Source organism: Anomaloglossus baeobatrachus, chromosome 1 (assembly GCF_048569485.1).
Source record: "Anomaloglossus baeobatrachus isolate aAnoBae1 chromosome 1, aAnoBae1.hap1, whole genome shotgun sequence".
Lineage (NCBI taxonomy): Eukaryota > Metazoa > Chordata > Amphibia > Anura > Aromobatidae > Anomaloglossus > Anomaloglossus baeobatrachus.
This window is the reverse complement of record NC_134353.1, coordinates 329,000,917-329,023,623: the sequence shown is the minus strand read 5'-3', so window position 1 is coordinate 329,023,623 and position 22,707 is coordinate 329,000,917.

Sequence of the window (22,707 nt, the reverse complement as noted above, 5' to 3'; positions counted from 1 at the left end):
TGGACCATGCTAACCGAGGGACAATCTCTGAAAAAATAAAAACCGTACCCGGAAACCAAATTTTAAACAACGCAAAATCAACGCGCATTTCTGACAACAAAACAAGTGTCTTGATTTTACCCAAATCATTTCCTCCAGCATGGATAATAATAGCATTAGGACTGGGCCTCTGAACAACTAACTTTTTTAACCTACACTTTACATCCCTCCAAGATAACCCTCTAAAGCCGAACCACATTACTTTTAACTGTTGAGAATTAAATGATAAGTTCAACGTGTAGGTTCTCTGTGATGCCCTCTTCTGGGCCCAGAAGATATATGAATGTCCCAAAATCCATACAACTAAAGGACCTAAGAGAACAGAAATTAAATTAAATAAACAATTTTGGACGTACATATAATTTGTATCTGTTTGACTCCCATCTTCCTAACCTCTTAATTTCTCTTGCCCCTAGACCTACTCTAGCTGCTTCAATGAACAGTGTGAAATATTCATATTAATAAATATCTCGTCAGGACATTCATGGATATATTAATTTCTAAAGGACATTCGCTAGGGCAAGTAGTAAAGAGAGAAAGAAGAGGCGAACAACGTCCAATATCATCAAGAAAATAATTTATTCAGTAATATTTTATATATCAAAAATAGATTTAAATGGAACAGTGAATGGATATATATGGTATGGAAGAAATAGCGGTGAATAGTAGATATAAATATGTCCAACTGAGCGCTGCACGTAGGACCCAACACTAGATAAAGTACATAAATCAGTATACATAGAAAGGGCCAAAGCAGAATTACATCCACAATGTATGGAAATATTGGCCCAATGGTATCACTGTCACAAGAGATGCTTTTAGGCTCACATCCAGTATTTTGATAGCGGCAAAAGAGGGGGAAGATGTATATAGATACATGGGAGGTTCCTGCAGCTGCTAATATAACAATGCAATCTCCCAAGGCTAATCTATAGAAGTCTGCTAGAAATTCAATAAGTCACTGCAGCTGAGTTGCATCGATAAATAATCCCCAATATAAATTATCAATCTCAAACTCGCTGAATAGAATCACCACTGTATAAAGGGGTATCACAATCAATGCAACAATTAAAGCCACAGCTACATAGCAGTCTCAGAAACCTCACATGTAATTCACCTATAATGTACAACTGATTACTTTGAGTCATAGGAAAAATCCCATGGCCACCAATATGGGGTATATATATCACACAATTAATATAATTCAAATAAGTAATGGTCGGCTACCCCTCTAGGTATACCAATCAAAAAAGGGGGAAAGCCAGCCAGTGTGAATCCCAACCACAATAGCTAAGTAGTATTGATAGATAATCCCCAACTATACCTAATTTGTGAGCCAAGAAAAAATATATACTAAGGGATTCAGACAGAAATAATTAGCATGTCAAACAACAAGCTAAATACGTCAGCAGTCACACATACGGCAAGTAATAATTACCATACCCAATGACTAGCTAAATAGCGCACAATAGAGCCGCGGTTGACTGCTTAGCATATCCCAGTGATAGTAGTCACTGAATCCCATTAGTAGATGTTATATAAAAAAGCACCTAGGTGGTGACCGCCATACCTGATGGAAAGTTGGGAGACACATGCAGTAGCCAGCAGGAAGCGGCCCGACGGCCGTTTCGAGTACCTTCGTCACGGGGCGGGAGGCGGGAACCTCCCATGTATCTATATACATCTTCCCCCTCTTTTGCCGCTATCAAAATACTGGATGTGAGCCTAAAAGCATCTCTTGTGACAGTGATACCATTGGGCCAATATTTCCATACATTGTGGATGTAATTCTGCTTTGGCCCTTTCTATGTATACTGTATACTGATTTATGTACTTTATCTAGTGTTGGGTCCTACGTGCAGCGCTCAGTTGGCCATATTTATATCTACTATTCACCGCTATTTCTTCCATACCATATATATCCATTCACTGTTCCATTTAAATCTATTTTTGATATATAAAATATTACTGAATAAATTATTTTCTTGATGATATTGGACGTTGTTCGCCTCTTCTTTCTCTCTAGCTGCTTCAGAAGCAGCTCCAATCCTAAAAGAATGCGAAGTAATCTTAAACTCACTTAAACCTAATTTAAAAAGACAGCTCTTTAAAATAAAATTAAATTGAAAAATTGTCGTTGGAGTAAAGTCCTTATGGAGAAAAAGAGCACCTTCCCGATCGGACCTTACTCCAAGCCAATTCCTAGCATTGAGAACTGGACAGATAACACTACCAGGAATTTCATTTAATTTTATAACGCACCCTTTACCTGCTTGGTCCGTCTTCGATCTCCTGAGAAAAATTAATAATGAAGAATTTACAAAACTTAAATCTTCAAAAAGAATACCAGCATGGACAAATTTATTCGGAGAAACCAACTCCCCGATGCGAAATGCACCAAAAAATGCTAAAACAAAAGCAGTTTGGAATAAACAAACCTCATAAGCATCCCTACAAACTGAGGGTAAAACCTCCCATAGTCTCTCAAGCAAACTAAACGAAATTGGATGCCTCTCATCCGGCTTAAACACCATCCTCTTATAACCTTTCAAAAACTGCTTCACCGGAAAATAACTAACTAGAGTAGGGTAACCAGCCAGCTTTAGAAAAAATGAAACACCAGCTAATAGTTTTGTAATAGCCGAGAATGACCACTTCTTACCCACCAAGCTATTAACTAACAACAAAACTGTACGTAAATTATCAACATAACAATCCACACCTAAAACCTGACAAAACCCCGACCAGACTCTCCATGCAGCTGAGTAATCAGCCCATGTTCTTGGAGCCAACGATCTTTCAATATACATAGGCATCAAGTCCAAATCAGATCCCACAGGTGCCGAGGACATGCCACCCCTTCCACTTCGGCGTCCGGAATCAGAGCCCGAAAATCCTCTAACTGCAGATGAGAAAGAAAAATAGCTGCCTCATTGTTCATCCTACCAACATGGCGCGCTTTCAACCAAATATTCCTCTTTAAACAAAACAACACTAAATGCCTCAATAACCTTGCCGCCCAAATACACTTTGAAGACAGCGTATTAATAGCAAAAAACACTCCTTGGCATTCGGAAAAAAATAAAATCCTCATATTCTGTAAATCGCAACCCCAAACCACAATAGCTACAACAATAGCAAATAACTCCAGTACGACCCTGTTATCCAAAACGCGACTATCAACCCAAACACTATTCCACCTCTCTGCTGACCAAGATCCCTTAAAACAACAAACATAACCAACCTCGGCCGAAACACCAGTAAATAGCTGTAACTGCTCAGTTGAAACAAAAGCTTGCTGCATATAGCTACACCCATTAAAGGTTTGCAAAAATTCTGACCATATAAACAAATCCTCCTTCAAGTCTTTAGACAAACGAACATGCGCACCTGGAGAAAGCAAACCTTTAGTGGCCTCGTAAAGACTTCTAGAAAAAACACGACCCATCGGAATTACCCGTAAAGCGAAGTTCAAAAGACCCAATAAAGACTGTAGCTCTTTCAAAGTAGTCTTATTCTTGGATAACATCAAACCCAGAGCTGACCTCAGCTTAAGTACCTTCTCTTCTGGTAATCTACACTCCAACCGCCTAGAATCCACTGTAATTCCTAAAAATTCCAAACAATAGCAAGGACCCACAGTCTTCTCCTCTGCCAAAGGAATACCAAACATAGAACAAAAATCCATAAACCTATTCAACAAAACCAAACAAGAACTATCAGACGCACTACCTACAAACAAAAAATCATCTAAATAATGCAAAACCCCTCCCTTAACCAAACCAAAACTAACGCACCAATGAATAAAAGTAGAAAAAGCCTCAAAATAATAACAAGATAAAGTAAAACCCATTGGTAAACACATATCAAAATAATATTCTTCATTAAATTGAAAACCTAAGGAATTAAAACCTTCAGGCTTCACAGGCAAAAGCCTAAAAGCAGACTTTATGTCTGCTTTAGCTAATAAAGCGTTAACTCCTTGACTCCTGATCAAATCAACTGCTTGATCAAAAGAGGCGTAATTGACTGATGACCTTGATTTATCAACATCATCATTCAACGACGCCCTCCTAGGAAAAGAAAGATGATGAATCAATCTAAATTCTCCTAACCCCAACTATACCTAATTTGTGAGCCAAGAAAAAATATATACTAAGGGATTCAGAAAGAAATAATTAGCATGTCAAACAACAAGCTAAATATGTCAGCAGTCACACATACGGCAAGTAATAATTACCATACCCAATGACTAGCTAAATAGCGCACAATAGAGCCGCGGTTGACTGCTTAGCATATCCCAGTGATAGTAGTCACTGAATCCCATTAGTAGATGTTATATAAAAAAGCACCTAGGTGGTGACCGCCATACCTGATGGAAAGTTGGGAGACACGTGCAGTAGCCAGCAGGAAGCGGCCCGACGGCCGTTTCGAGTACCTTCGTCACGGGGCGGGAGGCGGGAACCTCCCATGTATCTATATACATCTTCCCCCTCTTTTGCCGCTATCAAAATACTGGATGTGAGCCTAAAAGCATCTCTTGTGACAGTGATACCATTGGGCCAATATTTCCATACATTGTGGATGTAATTCTGCTTTGGCCCTTTCTATGTATACTGATTTATGTACTTTATCTAGTGTTGGGTCCTACGTGCAGCGCTCAGTTGGCCATATTTATATCTACTATTCACCGCTATTTCTTCCATACCTTATATATCCATTCACTGTTCCATTTAAATCTATTTTTGATATATAAAATATTACTGAATGAATTATTTTCTTGATGATATTGGACGTTGTTCACCTCTTCTTTCTCTCTAGCTGCTTCAGAAGCAGCTCCAATCCTAAAAGAATGCGAAGTAATCTTAAACTCACTTAAACCTAATTTAAAAAGACAGCTCTTTAAAATAAAATTAAATTGAAAAATTGTCGTTGGAGTAAAGTCCTTATGGAGAAAAAGAGCACCTTCCCGATCGGACCTTACTCCAAGCCAATTCCTAGCATTGAGAACTGGACAGATAACACTACCAGGAATTTCATTTAATTTTAGAACGCACCCTTTACCTGCTTGGTCCGTCTTCGATCTCCTGAGAAAAATTAATAATGAAGAATTTACAAAACTTAAATCTTCAAAAAGAATACCAGCATGGACAAATTTATTCGGAGAAACCAACTCCCCGATGCGAAATGCACCAAAAAATGCTAAAACAAAAGCAGTTTGGAATAAACAAACCTCATAAGCATCCCTACAAACTGAGGGTAAAACCTCCCATAGTCTCTCAAGCAAACTAAACGAAATTGGATGCCTCTCATCCGGCTTAAACACCATCCTCTTATAACCTTTCAAAAACTGCTTCACCGGAAAATAACTAACTAGAGTAGGGTAACCAGCCAGCTTTAGAAAAAATGAAACACCAGCTAATAGTTTTGTAATAGCCGAGAATGACCACTTCTTACCCACCAAGCTATTAACTAACAACAAAACTGTACGTAAATTATCAACATAACAATCCACACCTAAAACCTGACAAAACCCCGACCAGACTCTCCATGCAGCTGAGTAATCAGCCCATGTTCTTGGAGCCAACGATCTTTCAATATACATAGGCATCAAGTCCAAATCAGATCCCACAGGTGCCGAGGACATGCCACCCCTTCCACTTCGGCGTCCGGAATCAGAGCCCGAAAATCCTCTAACTGCAGATGAGAAAGAAAAATAGCTGCCTCATTGTTCATCCTACCAACATGGCGCGCTTTCAACCAAATATTCCTCTTTAAACAAAACAACACTAAATGCCTCAATAACCTTGCCGCCCAAATACACTTTGAAGACAGCGTATTAATAGCAAAAAACACTCCTTGGCATTCGGAAAAAAATAAAATCCTCATATTCTGTAAATCGCAACCCCAAACCACAATAGCTACAACAATAGCAAATAACTCCAGTACGACCCTGTTATCCAAAACGCGACTATCAACCCAAACACTATTCCACCTCTCTGCTGACCAAGATCCCTTAAAACAACAAACATAACCAACCTCGGCCGAAACACCAGTAAATAGCTGTAACTGCTCAGTTGAAACAAAAGCTTGCTGCATATAGCTACACCCATTAAAGGTTTGCAAAAATTCTGACCATATAAACAAATCCTCCTTCAAGTCTTTAGACAAACGAACATGCGCACCTGGAGAAAGCAAACCTTTAGTGGCCTCGTAAAGACTTCTAGAAAAAACACGACCCATCGGAATTACCCGTAAAGCGAAGTTCAAAAGACCCAATAAAGACTGTAGCTCTTTCAAAGTAGTCTTATTCTTGGATAACATCAAACCCAGAGCTGACCTCAGCTTAAGTACCTTCTCTTCTGGTAATCTACACTCCAACCGCCTAGAATCCACTGTAATTCCTAAAAATTCCAAACAATAGCAAGGACCCACAGTCTTCTCCTCTGCCAAAGGAATACCAAACATAGAACAAAAATCCATAAACCTATTCAACAAAACCAAACAAGAACTATCAGACGCACTACCTACAAACAAAAAATCATCTAAATAATGCAAAACCCCTCCCTTAACCAAACCAAAACTAACGCACCAATGAATAAAAGTAGACAAAGCCTAAAAATAATAACAAGATAAAGTAAAACCCATTGGTAAACACATATCAAAATAATATTCTTCATTAAATTGAAAACCTAAGGAATTAAAACCTTCAGGCTTCACAGGCAAAAGCCTAAAAGCAGACTTTATGTCTGCTTTAGTTAATAAAGCGTTAACTCCTTGACTCCTGATCAAATCAACTGCTTGATCAAAAGAGGCGTAATTGACTGATGACCTTGATTTATCAACATCATCATTCAACGACGCCCTCCTAGGAAAAGAAAGATGATGAATCAATCTAAATTCTCCTAACTCCTTCTTAGGCACAATGCCCAACGGAGACAGTCTAAAATTTTGAAAAGGAGGGGATTCAAAATGGCCTGCTATTCTCCCCAATTGAATTTCCTTCAGAACTTTTTCCTGCACCACTTCTTTATGTCTATCCACAGACACCAAATTATTGACCCAAATGCAACCTACTCCCAGAAATTCAGGAACCTTAAAACCCTCATTGAAACCTAATGAGATTAAATTAGCTTTCTCCCGATCTGGGTACAGATCGAGCCATGGCTGCATGTTTACCAGCCTCACTGGCGTCGATGCTCTTGAGAAGCATATCCTTTGCGCCAGTTTGTTGCTGGGATTGAGCCATGCGCTTGTAGCATTTGGACATGGGATGAGTGCCCCCACAGAAGGAGCACTCATGCCGAAATCTACAGTTATTAAGCCACTTACAAGCACCTTCATTGAAAGCAAAGCAAACACCCTTCTTGCTAGAACTCTGCTGCACTGAATAAGGTTGCCTGACCCCTTGATTTCTCAATGGAAGCAACAGATTAATCCATAATCCAACGTCTTTAACACCCCATTTCATGGAAGGGTGCACAGACAATTTTTGTCTAAATGACTCATCATACATGAGCCAGGCCATACCACCGAAATTGCGATATGGCTCTAAAATGCTATCAATATGTTGAAAAAGGCCACTACAGCAGCCGGGGAACCTTTCACCCAAAACAGCAGAGTAAATGCAAAAGGCTTGCAACCAATTAAGAAACGACTTGGGAACAGTACGTTTCCTGTCTTCCTCATTTTTGTCATCTCTTTTCTCACTCCTAACTGGGTCTCTACCAGCAGGGAGCAAAGAAAAGACATCCACATATTCCCTATTCCAAATGCGCTCTTTTAGAGCAGCATTTAGATGAAAGCCTAAAGGGGACATGTCACAAGTTAAAGCTTCCTTTAAACATGAATCAGCAACACCCACTGCTCTAATTGGAACAACAGGCTCACTGATCACATTCAAAGGAACCCTATTCACATTAACCTCCCCTAAAACCTGCTTAACAATCTTCCTAAACTCACATAACATACTATCATTAAATGGTAAACAGGCAGTAACATTAGAAAACTCACCATCCTTGGCGTTCAACGCAGGATCGGCAGCGATGCATGGATCTTCAGCACTCCCAGCCTCGTCCTGAGGCGAGCTCGTAGCCTGCCAGGCCACAGGGGACCCGCTTCCGACCTCCTCTTCATCAGACGACCCCGTTCTCGATCTCCATGCTGCTGCTGTGGCCACTTCTGGACAAGCTCTCCGCTCCGGCGGATAGTCCAAAGCTCTTTTGCCGGCCACAGCAGCTCCCTGGGCCGCCGCTGCGCTTTTACGGCAGCGGCGGCTAGATGTCTCAGCCGAGCTCCGCCATCTTGACTCGTCGCTCGACTCAGGATGATGACGCGTGACCTCGCGAGATCTCGGGATACCTCTCACCGGAGGCGGCGACTTCCTCCTCTGCGGCGACTTCCTCTTCATCGGTGACTTCCTCCTCAGCAATGGCCTCTTCCGATTCACTGAAGATGGCGGCGAGTAGACCTCACGACCCTTCCTCCGCCTCTTCTCCGGAACGCCGCTCCCGACAGCCGAGGGATCTGACAACACCACTAGCGGGACTGCTGCTCCGGCCGACTCCACCGCCGAACCCGCTGATTCAGACTGGATAGCATCTTGACCCGACGCCTGCAAGCAGCTCCGCAGCCAGTCTTCTCCGGCTTCCGATGCCCTCTTCAGCAGCTGATCGAGGAGCTTCTGAATCTGCTTCTTTCGTCTTCGTCCAGCGGCGACTAACAGCTGACGCCGCAAGAACAGGTATTAAATAGCGTTCCAATTCCCGCACTTTTTCTTGATAGCCAATGAGATTCAAGTAAAAGGACTCTCTAAACCAAACGGGCCAAACCAGACAAAACCAGCTCGTGGCAGCCTTACCACAGCTTAACTTCAAAAATTAACTCTTTCTGGACTTCCAGAAGAAAAACAACAACCTATTACTAAATACCCATAAAAAATTGACTAGCAAAGGGGGGATCTGTGCGACCATGTGTCCCCCAAGCTAGGTCGCTATGGGGGGCCCTGACAGGAAGTGCGCAGATTGCTGGATCCTGCCGGTGTTACTACAATGCTTGGAAGCTCTATAGCAAAACCTGGTAGATTCTGCGCTCCTTGGCTATGAAACTGACCACTGCTGATAGACCGCAGTAGTATCTGGTATCAGAGGCAACAAACAATGAACGAAATCATTAAAAACCCATCCGTTCTTAACAACAGAGCGTGTTTTTAATAACAGGTAACTTGCAATTGTAAACCTTTAGAAGATAAGACAAACCCTTTAAATATGTAACTGAAGTGAGTAACCCATACACATAAATATATACCAGGCGTAAATGTACCACACATAATATAAATGAATAATGGGTGCGGACGTAGTATGGGAAGGAAGTGAGGGGTAATGGGTGCAGACACAGTATGAAATGTGAGGAGAGGATGGGTGCGGTCACAGTATGAAAAGTGAGTGGAGATGAGTGCGGACACAGTATGAACAGTGAGGGGAGGATGGGTGCAGACACAGTATGAAATATGAGGAGAGGATGGATGCAGTTGTCGTGGGCGGCGGGGCGCTGCGCTCGCTAACGCTCGGGTCCAGCGCTGCTGCGATGACTGCTGCTCGGTGGCTCGAGCGGTGGGTCAGATCCGGGGACTCGAGCGGCGCTCCTCGCCCGTGAGTGAAAAGGGGTAGTTTGGTTTGGGGATTTAGTCCGTGACGCCACCCACGGGTCGTGGTGAGGTTGGGCACCACCGCTGCTGGTGACGGGGATCCTGGGAGCGATGGTAGGGAGCAGCTGGGATGTTGTTTTCCCCCTCCGTGGGTAGGGGTTGGCGGTCCCGGGGCCCGATGTGGTGATGGGGAGGCAGAGTTGGCAAGGTGCAGGGTCGCCTGGACTGCGCAGCGCGGTGCCGGATGGCACGGTTGTACTCACTCAGCCACAAATGGACGCAAAGTCTTTGGTAAACCAAATTGCTGGATTTGCGGGTCCCGCAGCCGGCTGCTGTAGCTTCTCCCGGACGGTTGGTGGTGGCTGCCTTTCCCTGCACCTTTGTGTATGTTCGGTCCCGATGGATTCCCACCGGTAACCCGCTCCCCGGCGTATATATGTGCCGGAGGAGCCCCTTTTGCCCGCAGGCTCTGGCCCTTGGAACTCTAGCTGTGGCAGTCGCTGTATTTCCTTTTGCTGGTCGGACGGTTGCCTTCAATCGGGTCTTGGCTGTTAGGAAACCCCTGAGGTTCCGGTCACTGACGGATTTGACCTCTAATGGTTAGTCTAAGCCTGGTCGGGGTCCGCAGGCCCTGGCTGTGTGTGCTGGCTTCACTTTGCTCCCCGGTTCGGTACTGGCGGGCCACCGCCCGTCCCTGGTCCTACAGTTCCGCGTTGATCTGCCTCTTCTGCAGACGGCCACCACCATTTGCTCTTAGTGCCCGGGCCACACACCCGGACACGGTCAGTTTACTCCTCACTCTTCCACTTCCCTAACTGAACTGCCTTCCTTTCCCGCCTCCAGGACTGTGAGCTCCTCAGTGGGTGGGGCCAACCGCCTGGCTCCACCCCACCTGGAGTGGACATCAGCCCCTGGAGGGAGGCAACAAGGATTTTGTGTCTGGCTGATGTGCCTGTCTCAGGGTGGGGGTGTGTGTTGCAGTATCTGTGATGACCTGGCTAGTCCAGGGCGCCACACAGTCACAGTATGAAAAGTGAGGGGGGAAGAGTGTGGACACAGTATGAAAAGTGAGGGGAGGATGGGTGCGGACACAGTATTAAAAGTGAGGGGGGATGTGTGTGGACACAGTATGAAAAGTGAGTGGAGAGGAGTGAGGACACAGTATGAACAGTGAGGGGAGGATGGGTGCCGACACAGTATGAAAAGTGAGTGGAGATGAGTGTGGACACAGTATGAAAAGTGAGGGGGTATGAGTGCGGACACAGTAAAAAAAAGTGAGGGGGCATGGTGTGGACACAGTATGAAAAGTGAGGGGGGATGGGTGCAGACACATTATCAGAAGTGAGGGGAGGATTGGTGTGGACACAGTATGTAGGCATGGGTGCAGACACAGTATGAGGAGGGGAAATGGTTGTGGTCACAGTATGAGGAGGGGGATGGGTGCGGACATAGTATGGGAAGCAAAGAGGTGATGATTACGGAGGTTATTATGAGACCATATGGGATGAGAAAAATGGCACATAATAAAGACTGGGTAGTAGAGATGAGCGAACCGGTCGCGGTTCGGCTCGAGGTCGGTTCGCCGAACGGAGCTCCCGTTCGAGTTCAGCTCGTCGAACGTTCGACGAACCGAACTCGAACTGCATAGGAAACAATGGCAGGCAATCACAAACACATAAAAACACCTAGAAAACACCCTCAAAGGTGTCCAAAATGTGACAAACAACTCACAACACAACACAAACACATGGGAAAGTGACAAGGACATATACTCATGCGAAAACAAAAGAGCTGGACAAGGAAAAAAGGAGGACACACAGATATATGAGTATATGCAAGGAAACATCGATGCCATTACTGTGCAACTTGAGCCCTGCTCATTTTAGGCTTCCAATCTGGATAAATTGCCTGAGCTTGCCACGTACGCCTTGGGGATCTTGTCGTGTCCTGCAGCCAGCGTTCTCTCAGAACCTGTCTTCAGTTCTGCTGGGGGTCTGCTGGCAGATAAGCACACGCGTCTGTCCACTGACGACAATGTGGACATGGCTCTCAGAGGACTTTTCTTCCCCTGGGTCAGCCAGGGGAGGCGAAAGGCACGCGTATTTTTGAGAGTGCTTCATGCAAAGCATCTTTTTCATCTTGAAAATTGGGTCAACTGATGCCAGTCAAGTGGGGTGTGTGTGGCCCAATTAGTGGAAACGAGGGAGACTGTGGTTGGAGTCCCCTCGCTGTGTTTCTAAAAGAACCAAGATGAACAAGTCATGGCTCTCAGAGGACTTTTCTTCCCCTGGGTCAGCCAGGGGACGGGAAAGGCACGTGTATTTTTGAGAGTGCTTCATGCAAAGCATCTTTTTCTTTTTCAAAAGGGGGGTCAACTGATGCCAGTCAAGTGGGGTGTGTGTGGCCCAATTAGTGGCAACGAGGGAGACTGTGGTTGGAGTCCCCTCGCTGTGTTTCTAAAAGAACCAAGATGAACAAGTCATGGCTCTCAGAGAACTTTTCTTCCCCTGGCTCAGCCAGGGGAGGCGAAAGGCACGCGTATTTTTGAGAGTGCTTCATGCAAAGCATCTTTTTCATCTTGAAAATTGGGTCAACTGATGCCAGTCAAGTGGGGTGTGTGTGGCCCAATTAGTGGAAACGAGGGAGACTGTGGTTGGAGTCCCCTCGCTGTGTTTCTAAAAGAACCAAAATGAACAAATCATGGCTCTCAGAGGACTTTTCTTCCCCTGGGTCAGCCAGGGGACGGGAAAGGCACGCGGATTTTTGAGAGTGCTTCATGCAAAGCATCTTTTTCTTTTTCAAAAGGGGGATCAAGTGATGCCAGTCAAGTGGGGTGTGTGTGGCCCAATTAGTGGAAACGAGGGAGACTGTGGTTGGAGTCCCCTCGCTGTGTTTCTAAAAGAACCAAGATGAACAAGTCATGGCTCTCAGAGGACTTTTCTTCCCCTGGGTCAGACAGGGGACGGGAAAGGCACGTGTATTTTTGAGAGTGCTTCATGCAAAGCATCTTTTTCTTTTTCAAAAGGGGGGTCAACTGATGCCAGTCAAGTGGGGTGTGTGTGGCCCAATAAGTGGCAATGAGGGAGACTGTGGTTGGAGTCCCAGAGCTGTGTTTCTAAAAGAACCAAGATGAACAAGTCATGGCTCTCAGAGGACTTTTCTTCCCCTGGGTCAGCCAGGGGACGGGAAAGGCACGCGTATTTTTGAGAGTGCTTCATGCAAAGCATCTGTTTCATTTTGAAAAGGGGGATCAAGTGATGCCAGTCAAGTGGGGTGTGTGTGGCCCAATTAGTGGCAACGAGGGAGACTGTGGTTGGAGTACCCTCGCTGTGTTTCTAAAAGAACCAAGATGAACAAGTCATGGCTCTCAGAGGACTTTTCTTCCCCTGGGTCAGCCAGGGGACAGGAAAGGCACGTGTATTTTTGAGAGTGCTTCATGCAAAGCATCTTTTTCTTTTTCAAAAGGGGGGTCAACTGATGCCAGTCAAGTGGGGTGTGTGTGGCCCAATTAGTGGCAACGAGGGAGACTGTGGTTGGAGTCCCCTCGCTGTGTTTTACATGATTTTCGAAGGGCATGACATGCCTAAGAGGTTGAGTTTCATCATCTGCATCTTGTTGGCAACAGAAAGGCTGCCTTTACACCCTTTTGAGACCGAGGATTTTTGAGACCTTATGCCCAAGGCAGTGCCCGAAGAGCCGATGGCCAGTCGTCACTCCTTCTCCAAGAAAGGCGTGCCCGCGCTACCACAGTAGGTCGCACACAACCTCACCGATTCCTTGAGAAACTCTGTGTGTGACAGGGTGCATTTTAACACAGATACTTGGACCAGTAAGCATGGACAGGGGAGTTACCTGTTGCTGACTGGGCACTGGGTAACTATAGTGAGAGATGGAGAAGGGTTTGCTGTACAAGTCTTGCCGTCCCCACGACTTGTGTGTCAATCCTTCCTCTGTATGTACAAGTTCCTCCACTGCTTCTGCCTCCTCAACCTCGTGTGGGTCCTCCACCTCGGCCCAAACCCTGTGTGGTCAGGCCACCCTTCCTTGTAACTGCGCCCAAGGAATCCCACACACCTCCTTACTATGCTGGCAGCAGAGCTCAAGGCCATCAGGCGGTCAAATGTTTACTTTGAAATGTAGGGGAAATGTGAGACACCGCTGAGGAATTGTGGACGGTTAGCTCTGGAGAGTGAGACCGAGTTTCATCAATGGTTGTCTCCACTCAACCAGCAGTCAGGGAAGGTTGGGTGCGACAATGATGCAAACCAGTCTGCGACCCTTCTTCAGGGCAATGTGACACATGTGCCTTGTATGGCTCACGTGTTGAACCTGGTTGTCCAGCAATTTTTAAAACACTATCCCGGCCTACATGGCTTTCTGCAGAGGGCACAGTGTAACGCCTGCCTGGATCGACACACTCAGATGGGCTGTAAAGGATAGGCTAGAGGCAAGCCACTCACCAAGCTCGACACCCAGAACCCTGAAACCCTTTAACCCCTATACAGTGATTTGGAATTACACAGGGCCCAAGTTGATCAATACCTGTGGAAGGCTGCAGTTCCAGAGAATAGTAGTCATGCAGGGTCAAAAACATTAATTGAGGAAGAGGAACAGAATGGGATGGCCAGGACTTAATCAGAAAACAAGCAGAGGTGAAATGCGGATCGGCCAACGAGGTACATAAACAGCAAGCAGGAAACGTAGTCAGGTAACAAGCACACAAACTCATAAAACTGAACTGGGGGTAACAGTAACAAGAGGTTCATAGCTTTGTCTGGCAGTGGTCTGCAGACAGGAGGGGCCTAAAAAAGGGTGTGGTGTCTTCCCATTGGGACCAGAGTACAAATTGATTGAGTGGACTACGTTGGTGACTTAACAGCCGTGTGCGGCAATGATGCAAACCTGTCTGCGGCCCTTCGTCAGGGCAATGTGACACACGGGCCTTGTATGGCTCACGTGTTGAATCTGATTCTCCAGCAATTTTTAAAATACCATCCCGGCCTACATGGCCTTGTGCAGCGGGCACGCTGCTATGTGCTCACTTTCATCCTTCGCACCCAGCAGCTCAACAACTTTCCTCGCTCCGGAAGTCTTAGGGTCTGGCAGTTAAACGCCGGAAATGCGATGTTCCGACACGCAGGAATTGCAATCTGCACATGTTGCAGCATGTGTGGCAGCACCGCAGAGCCCTGCTGAAATACGGTATGACGTATACCCTGGGCTAACTTGATCCAGAGGTGGTGCAGATCACGCTGCTGGAGTGGTGTCAGATCAAGGACCTATGCACCCTTCTACACAGTTTACAAATGTCGACGAAGATGTTTAGCACTGGCAATGCCATTCTCAGCGTGACAATTCTGGTCATCTACATGATGGAGCACACTGTAAGCATCATTCGGAGTCAGGTATTGGTCCAAGAGGAAGGTGAGGAAGTACAGGAGGAGTCATATGCAGAAGGGATAATAAGATCTACAAGGTCCATACGGTAAGCGGCACCTAGGCAGCAGTTATGGTGGGGGATAGGGATTAACAAGGGCGCATAGTATCAGCAAAAATTGTTGAGGAAGGTGCAGGAGCCATGAAGAAATGGAGGACGAACTTGCGATGGGCATGGAAGACTCAGCAGATGAGTGAGAGCTTGCTCACATTTTGGTTGTGCGAGGTTGGGGGGAGAGGGCAGAGGAAGGAGGCACGATTGTCACCTCTCTGCCACCAACACACCAAGGACTTGGTCCTCCTGGATGCACAAGACACATGAGCGTCTTCTTGCTGCACTACCTACAACATGACCCTCGGATTGTACGAATTCCAAGTCATGCTGACTACTGGGTTGCCACACTGTTAGATCCCTGGTACAACACAAAATTTTGCGAAATAACTCCTGCCATAGAAAGGGACGCACGTATGCAGGAGTATCAGCAGAAGGTGTTACGCAATCTTACATCTGCTTTTCCACTAAACAAGAGGGTGCACAGAGTGAATCTCAATGCTTTTTCATCGATAGGAGGAAATGGTCTTACTTGTCCACATCTGAGGGACCGAGGGCTGGCTGCTGTGCTGAGACGGCGTTGAGTACGGTGTCTCTGCAGAGTTGCATTTTTGGTCATATACAAACTGAGTTGAAAAAGGACAGATGCTGGTGGAAAGGGGAACAGGTGTGTTGGAAAGGGGAAAAAAGTTTGTGTCCGTGGGTTTGGTGGTTAAGCAAAAGTAACATTTGATGAAGAAACACCATCTGTTATGGTGGGACTGGCAGATTTGGATAAGGTGGTATATACTATGTTACCGCTATATAACGAAAATTAATAAGAAAAGAAAGAGAAAGGTATATATCCCCATCAGCAAGCAGTCAGTGTCCACCGTGCTCCCAGATGGAAAAGGAGAGGTTGGCAACTGAAAGGTTCGGTGGAGGATACAGAGCTGTGTGGCTATGAAACTAATAGTAGCCTGAACCAAGTTAGACGCCACTCGGATCTTGAGACTGGGAGCCCTGTTAGCATCACAGGGTCCACACGCCCACCAAGCCCAGGAACTCCCTGTTAACATCACAGGGGCCATTCAGTACGCTGACCGTGTGCATTGGGGCCACACCTGTGGACAGCAGGCGCATCAGCAGCAGCAGGCCTGTTAATGCTACTGGGCTGCACAAGCAGGACTTGTAGGACAGGAGCTGGTCTTAACCGTTCTGCGTTACCAACTGTGGTGGCGGCCTGCATCGACGCCCTATCCCTGCCTACCTCTGGCCTAAAGCCGCAATGGGTTCAACACATGGAGGTGTGCTCTTTCGGAGCTTAATAGAAGACTGCGCACCTCCTTGTTGTCTCCAGCCCCTTTTATAACCTGGGTCCTCCCCAAACCAGGGTGAACCACAATGCACCTCCTGGAGACAAAAGCAGAGTGACACGTCATGAGTGGCATAACTAGCGTCCTATTTGGAACCGCAACTTCAATGATGACCTCATGGCTGTCATGACCCAAACACCTCACCAGTCATCGTCTGACCATCAATAATGAGGTGACAAGTCATAGGGGCGGGCCTCTGCAAGCCATTTGGGAGTGGCCTGACCACATCGTCAGGACACCTGATGCCCTGTGGTCTAAATGGGCCCCCCACATCAGGGGCAGTGCCAAAGAGTTCATTACCGGACCTAGTCTCTGATGCAGTAAGTGCCTGACCATGGTCAGTTGCATGAAATACAGTCTCTGAAAAAAGACTATCAGCTTTAGCATGGTGTCTAGGCACAACACAGGACTTAGACCCGGCACGGAGTGCAAGTACCTGTGCAAAGAGGCTTTTCGCACTAAGTGTGGGAGCATGCGCTGTAGCCCGAAATGAAGACTTAGCCTCAGGAATTGCACAGTCAGGCTGAGCATACTCACTAGGCGAAACACTGGAGTTAGGCTGCGGCTGGGGTAAATCGGCACACGCATGCGCACTAGCTGCCTCTCCACACTTAGACGTGGAGGAGAAAGTAGCCAGCTGGACAACCCGAGGCACAGGCCTAAATGGCAGCTGATGCCTGGGCGCAACTGAAACCGCAGCAGGCTGCTTGCGTTTAAGGCGTCACCGTTTTGTAACAACAAATACCATCCAAAAGAACAGGTGTACTTCTTCCCATTGTTACGGTTGCTGCGAGCACTGGAGACTATGTCCAGATTTCTTGCTACTGCACATGTGCGAGTGCTGGAGACTAAGTCCAGATTTCTTGCTACTGCACATGTGCGAGCGCCGGAGACTAAGTCCTATCTTGGAGCCATTGCACATGTGCGGGTGACATCATCGCTGACACGAGGTCACATGTCTCTGACACCTTCTATGCCGATTGGTCGCTGGTCATGTGCTTGTGACGCCTTGCTCGGTGATAGGCCAGCATGACGTCACTCCTGTCGTTCTGGCAGCGGATTGGCTCTGGTGTCCTCCATCTTGGATGAGGCACAGAGTCTATATAAGGCCCTGACACACGCCGCATGGCGCTCAGTCCTCTTGGTTCATGCATAAGAGTAGACGCTCTGTGCGCGTTCCTCTAGGCATTCCTCTGTCTATGCTAGGTGAGCGCTACCGGCAGGGTAGCGTTCTTATACCTTACAGCTTCGGCTACTGTCCGTATCCTTACCTCTTAGAGGAGCGGACATAGGCAGGTGCCTGAGGCACATGGTCTGACTGGGCCTTGTGATTCGACTCGTAGGTGGACGTTGCCGCTAGGGTAACGTTCCTTATACTGCGTCTGGCAGTTGTTCATATCCTCGCACACTAGGGGAGCGAATAGAGGTAGGAGCTTTGTGCGGCTTACGCTGCTGTTCGTCTCTTTTGCACCACTAGAAGAGCGGACCTAGGCAGGTGCCATATCTAGTGGTTCGTGTCCTCGCACACTAGTGGAGCGAACGCAGGTAGGAGCTTTGTGCGGCTTACGCTGCTGTTCGTCTCTTTTGCACCACTAGAAGAGCGGACCTAGGTAGGTGCCATTTCGCACACATTGCCTTTGTCTCTGTGACTATTAACAGAGATCATTCCACACACCCTCCAAGTAAGGGAGGAATTGCTTTACTTACTTATTATATCCTTCTGTGAGTTAACAGAGGTATTGCACTCTGCCATAGTCTGCAGCAGAGTCTTTGCACGGTGGACCCTGACTGTCTGATACTCCTTTAGGTTATTATCAGACAGCCCCCCGTAACACCCATGGATAATCTGATATGATCCCTTTTTTCATGGACACGACCATCGCTAACAAATGTAGATGAGGCCAAAACAGCAGCTGCTTCAATGGATCTCAAGTGCTCCATAAAGTGGCCTCTCCTCCACCCCAATTTCAAGATCCCAAATACTCCATTCCTCTGTGGTGTCAATCCAATCGCACTTGCTTCCTAACAGCTCTCAAGTTTCCACCAGCCCTGCTGAGTATGGGGTAACAGAGATGGTTGAGTTTGCATAGCTATTCAGTCGCACTATAGCCTGAGAATCAGAGGTCTGCTCCAAAGCTGCAATGAGTACAGACAAGGAAGTTATTATTATTTTTATTATTATTGATTTATAGAGCACCATTGATTCCATGGTGCTGTACATGAGAAGGGGGTTACATACAGAATACATATACAAGTAACTATAGACAGACTGGTACAGAGGGAAGAGGGCCCTGCCCTTGCGGGATTACATTCTAAAGGATTTTTGGGAGGAGACAGTAGGAGTGGTGTAGGTTGAGCGTCAAGTATGTATGGTGGTGGTGTCATTGAAGGTTATAGTCATTTCTGAACAGATGAGTTTTCAGATTCAGTTTGAAGCTTGCGGGTGTAGCAGATAATCTGACGTGTTGAGGTAGCGAGTTCCATGAGACAGGGGAAATGATCTGCGCAGATGGCCAGAAGCTTTGTGAGTGGGATCCAGGCCCCGATGAAGAAGGTGCTGAGCCTAATCTACACCCTCATTTCCAAAAAGTAAATCCTCCTGGTGGAGACAATGGGGAACATGATGAGGAGCACAGATACCTGATTGGAATGACAACTTTACTATTCGGTCAGGGCAGGAAGAGGTTGTCTCGGAGGACTCAGGACGAGGGGAATGAAAACACACAGGGTTATTGATGAGGTTGGAGACCACACTTACTGTCAAACCAAAGTCAGCCAGTCGATGAGGTCAGCAGAGGAGGTGGAGGAGGATGCTACTGACGACGAGGTTACGTTGCGTCTTCCTGGCCAGAGACAAAGTACTGAAAGCACGTCAACAACTGAATCCTGGACCACAACTTTGACTCTCAGCAGAAGTCGTGTTGGCTATGCAGGTCGCATGGGCTGTAAGCCTTTCCTAGCCTGTGAATTTTTGGACATCGCAAAGGATCACCCAAGTCATGGAATCTGTAAGATTTGTCAACAATCTGTAAGTAGAAGGCAAAAACTCACACTTTTGAGTACTTCCTCCATGAAGTATCACATGGATATGAATTGACAGCGTGAAGGTGTATTGCTCAGCTTTAGCAACTGTCAACGCAATATGCTTATTTGCCGTTCATTGCATGCATTGTTGCAGACTACACACAAAGGGCTGCTGTTTTTTTGGATCTGCCTTTGGTCACTATAGCAATATAAAATTGCTCTTCGGGTGTGGACTTGGAGATGCTGTCTATGAACAGAAGGAAAAGCTAAAGGTGTGTGTTACAGCAAGGAGCCACCGCGGAAACAGTTCGTTCAATTGTGAGGGGAGTTGTGTTGTACTTTGATGATGAGCACTGTAACGTCAGTGAGCAGCATCCTGTGCCACAGACCAACATTCTTATGGTGCTGTCTATACTGTTTACCGTGAGAGGAGCGTAAAGTCTGTATTTCTGGCAACTGGACATCACAGTACCCGGGTACGGTAGGCTGTGCCCAGACAATAATGCGGGCACGCAACACTTTGTTTTATTAGCAAAACACATATCTGTTCTGGGTAGGCCGACTATATAGACAATAAGACTTGCTGCCTCTGCACTGTCAAATTGTCACGTACAGTTTAAATCATAGAGGGACAGCAACACATGTTTGCATTGACTGTTGCTTTTCAAGATTTCCATGACTGTGTTGCAGAGCTGTGTGGTTTGCATTCACACTGTTATCATCTGCATTATCTGTGAGGCTTCAGCTAACAAGGGTATTCAGGGGCGGTAATGTGTTTTGTCTATGTTTAGGTAGATAACTTGGAAGCTCTTGTGATGCGCCACTGGTAAGTCGTGTTCGCACACACACACACACACACACACGCACAAACACACAATTACTGCTACACAGAGGGATTAGCAGGTAGTAGGCAACAGAATAGATTGTTCAATTATTTAAATTGTATGCATGGTTCTTATTGTTTGTTTTAGTAAAGTTAAACAATCATTTATCAATCCAACTGCCTAGAGTCCTTTTCCTGTTGCCTGGTTTTGCTGCATACTGGGGAGCTTACCCTGTAAACGACTTAAAATGAAGCATAAGTCGCAATGTGAATTTAACTGTGCTACAATGCGGCCTAGCGTGCCTGTGCAACCACCGCCTGCCCCATCAAGTGCATCTGCGTGCTCTTCATCCTCTGTGACTGTGGGGACAGCAGTCACACATGGTTTTTCACACTGAACTTCCACTCCCTTACCCGCAACAGGGAGTGTGATTGGCAGGTCATCACTTGTTTTGGAAGTGGAAACAGAAGGTATTGTTGAGCTGTCAGACATCGAGAGAACCATCATTGGATGCAGGCTACATTATATCCACGCCTGCACCTTCGTTACAGATTGGCTGGACTACCTGCAGTTAATAATTGCATTCCAGAAATGGAAAGGAGTGTAGAATGCACATGTGTTGTACCTTGCTTGGCAGCAAAGGAACACTAAATTAGTATTCCAGACAATTTTAGGATGGCAGAAAAAGAGTCAGCTCTTTGGGCAAATTAAATAGCGTGGCAAAAGTGGACAGATCGGTACAGTGGCCGTGTTCTGTGGGTACCAGGACAGTAAAAGAAGCCTCACTTTCTATCCCTCCTAATGATCAAATGCAGCAAGGAATTCCCTGAGTTTGCTATAAAATTAGCATAGCAAAATGTGCATGAGGGTAGAATGCAGAGGTGCTTGAGATTGCTTGGCACAAGTGGCACAATAAAGGAGTCCTACAGCCATTTTTTGTATGCCACTAAGTTGCAGTATTTTTTGCTATCATTATAGCTTATTAAAAACAGAGCAGGAGGGTGTCATGCAGAGGTGCTAGAAATAGCTTGGCACCAGTGGGACAATAATGAAATACAACAGAAAGTTCTATGATACCACTAAATGGCAGTATTTTTTGCTATCATTATAGCTTATTAAAAACAGAGCAGGAGGGTGTCATGCAGAGGTGCTAGTAATAGCTTGGCACCAGAGGGACAATAAAGAAATACAACAGAAAGTTCTATGATGCCACTAAATGGCAGTATTTTTTGCTATCATTATAGCTTATTAAAAACAGAGCAGGAGGGTGTCATGCAGAGGTGGTAGAAATAGCTTGGCACCAGTGGGACAATAATGAAATACAACAGACAGTTCTATGATGCCACTAAATGGCAGTATTTTTTGCTATTATTATAGCTTATTAAAAACAGAGCAGGAGGGTGTCATGCAGAGGTGCTGCACATAGCTTGGCACCAGTGGGGCACTAATGGAGTACAACAGCCACTTCTTGTATGCCACTAAGTTTACTCAATTTTTGGTATTATAATGTATTAGTAACAATGAGTTTGAGTGTGCAATGCAGGCAGACGTGCTGCTAATATCTTTGCACTAATGGGACAATACAAAAGTCCAAAAGCCACTTTTTGTATGCCACTAAATGACAGCATTTTTTGCTATCATTATAGCTTATTAAAAACAGAGCAGGAGGGTGTCATGCAGAGGTGCTAGAAATAGCTTAGCACCAGTGGGACAATAATGAAATACAACAGACAGTTCTATGATGCCACTAAATGGCAGTATTTTTTGCTATCATTACAGCTTATTAAAAACAGAGCAGGAGGGTGTCATGCAGAGGTGCTAGAAATAGCTTGGCACCAGTGGGACAATAATGAAATACAACAGCCAGTTCTTGTATGCCACTAAATGGCAGCATTTGTTTGCTATTATTATAGCTTATTAAAAACAGAGCAGGAGGGTGTCATGCAGAGGTGCTAGAAATAGCTTGGCACCAGTGGGACAATAATGAAATACAACAGAAAGTTCTATGATGCCACTAAATGGCAGTATTTTTTGCTATCATTATAGCTTATTAAAAACAGAGCAGGAGGGTGTCATGCAGAGGTGCTAGAAATAGCTTGGCACCAGTGGGACAATAATGAAATACAACAGCCAGTTCTTGAATGCCACTAAATGGCAGCATTTTTTTGCTATTATTATAGCTTATTAAAAACAGAGCAGGAGGGTGTCATGCAGAGGCGCTAGAAATAGCTTGGCACCAATGGGACAATAATGAAATACAACAGAAAGTTCTATGATGCCACTAAATGGCAGTATTTTTTGCTATCATTATAGCTTATTAAAAACAGAGCA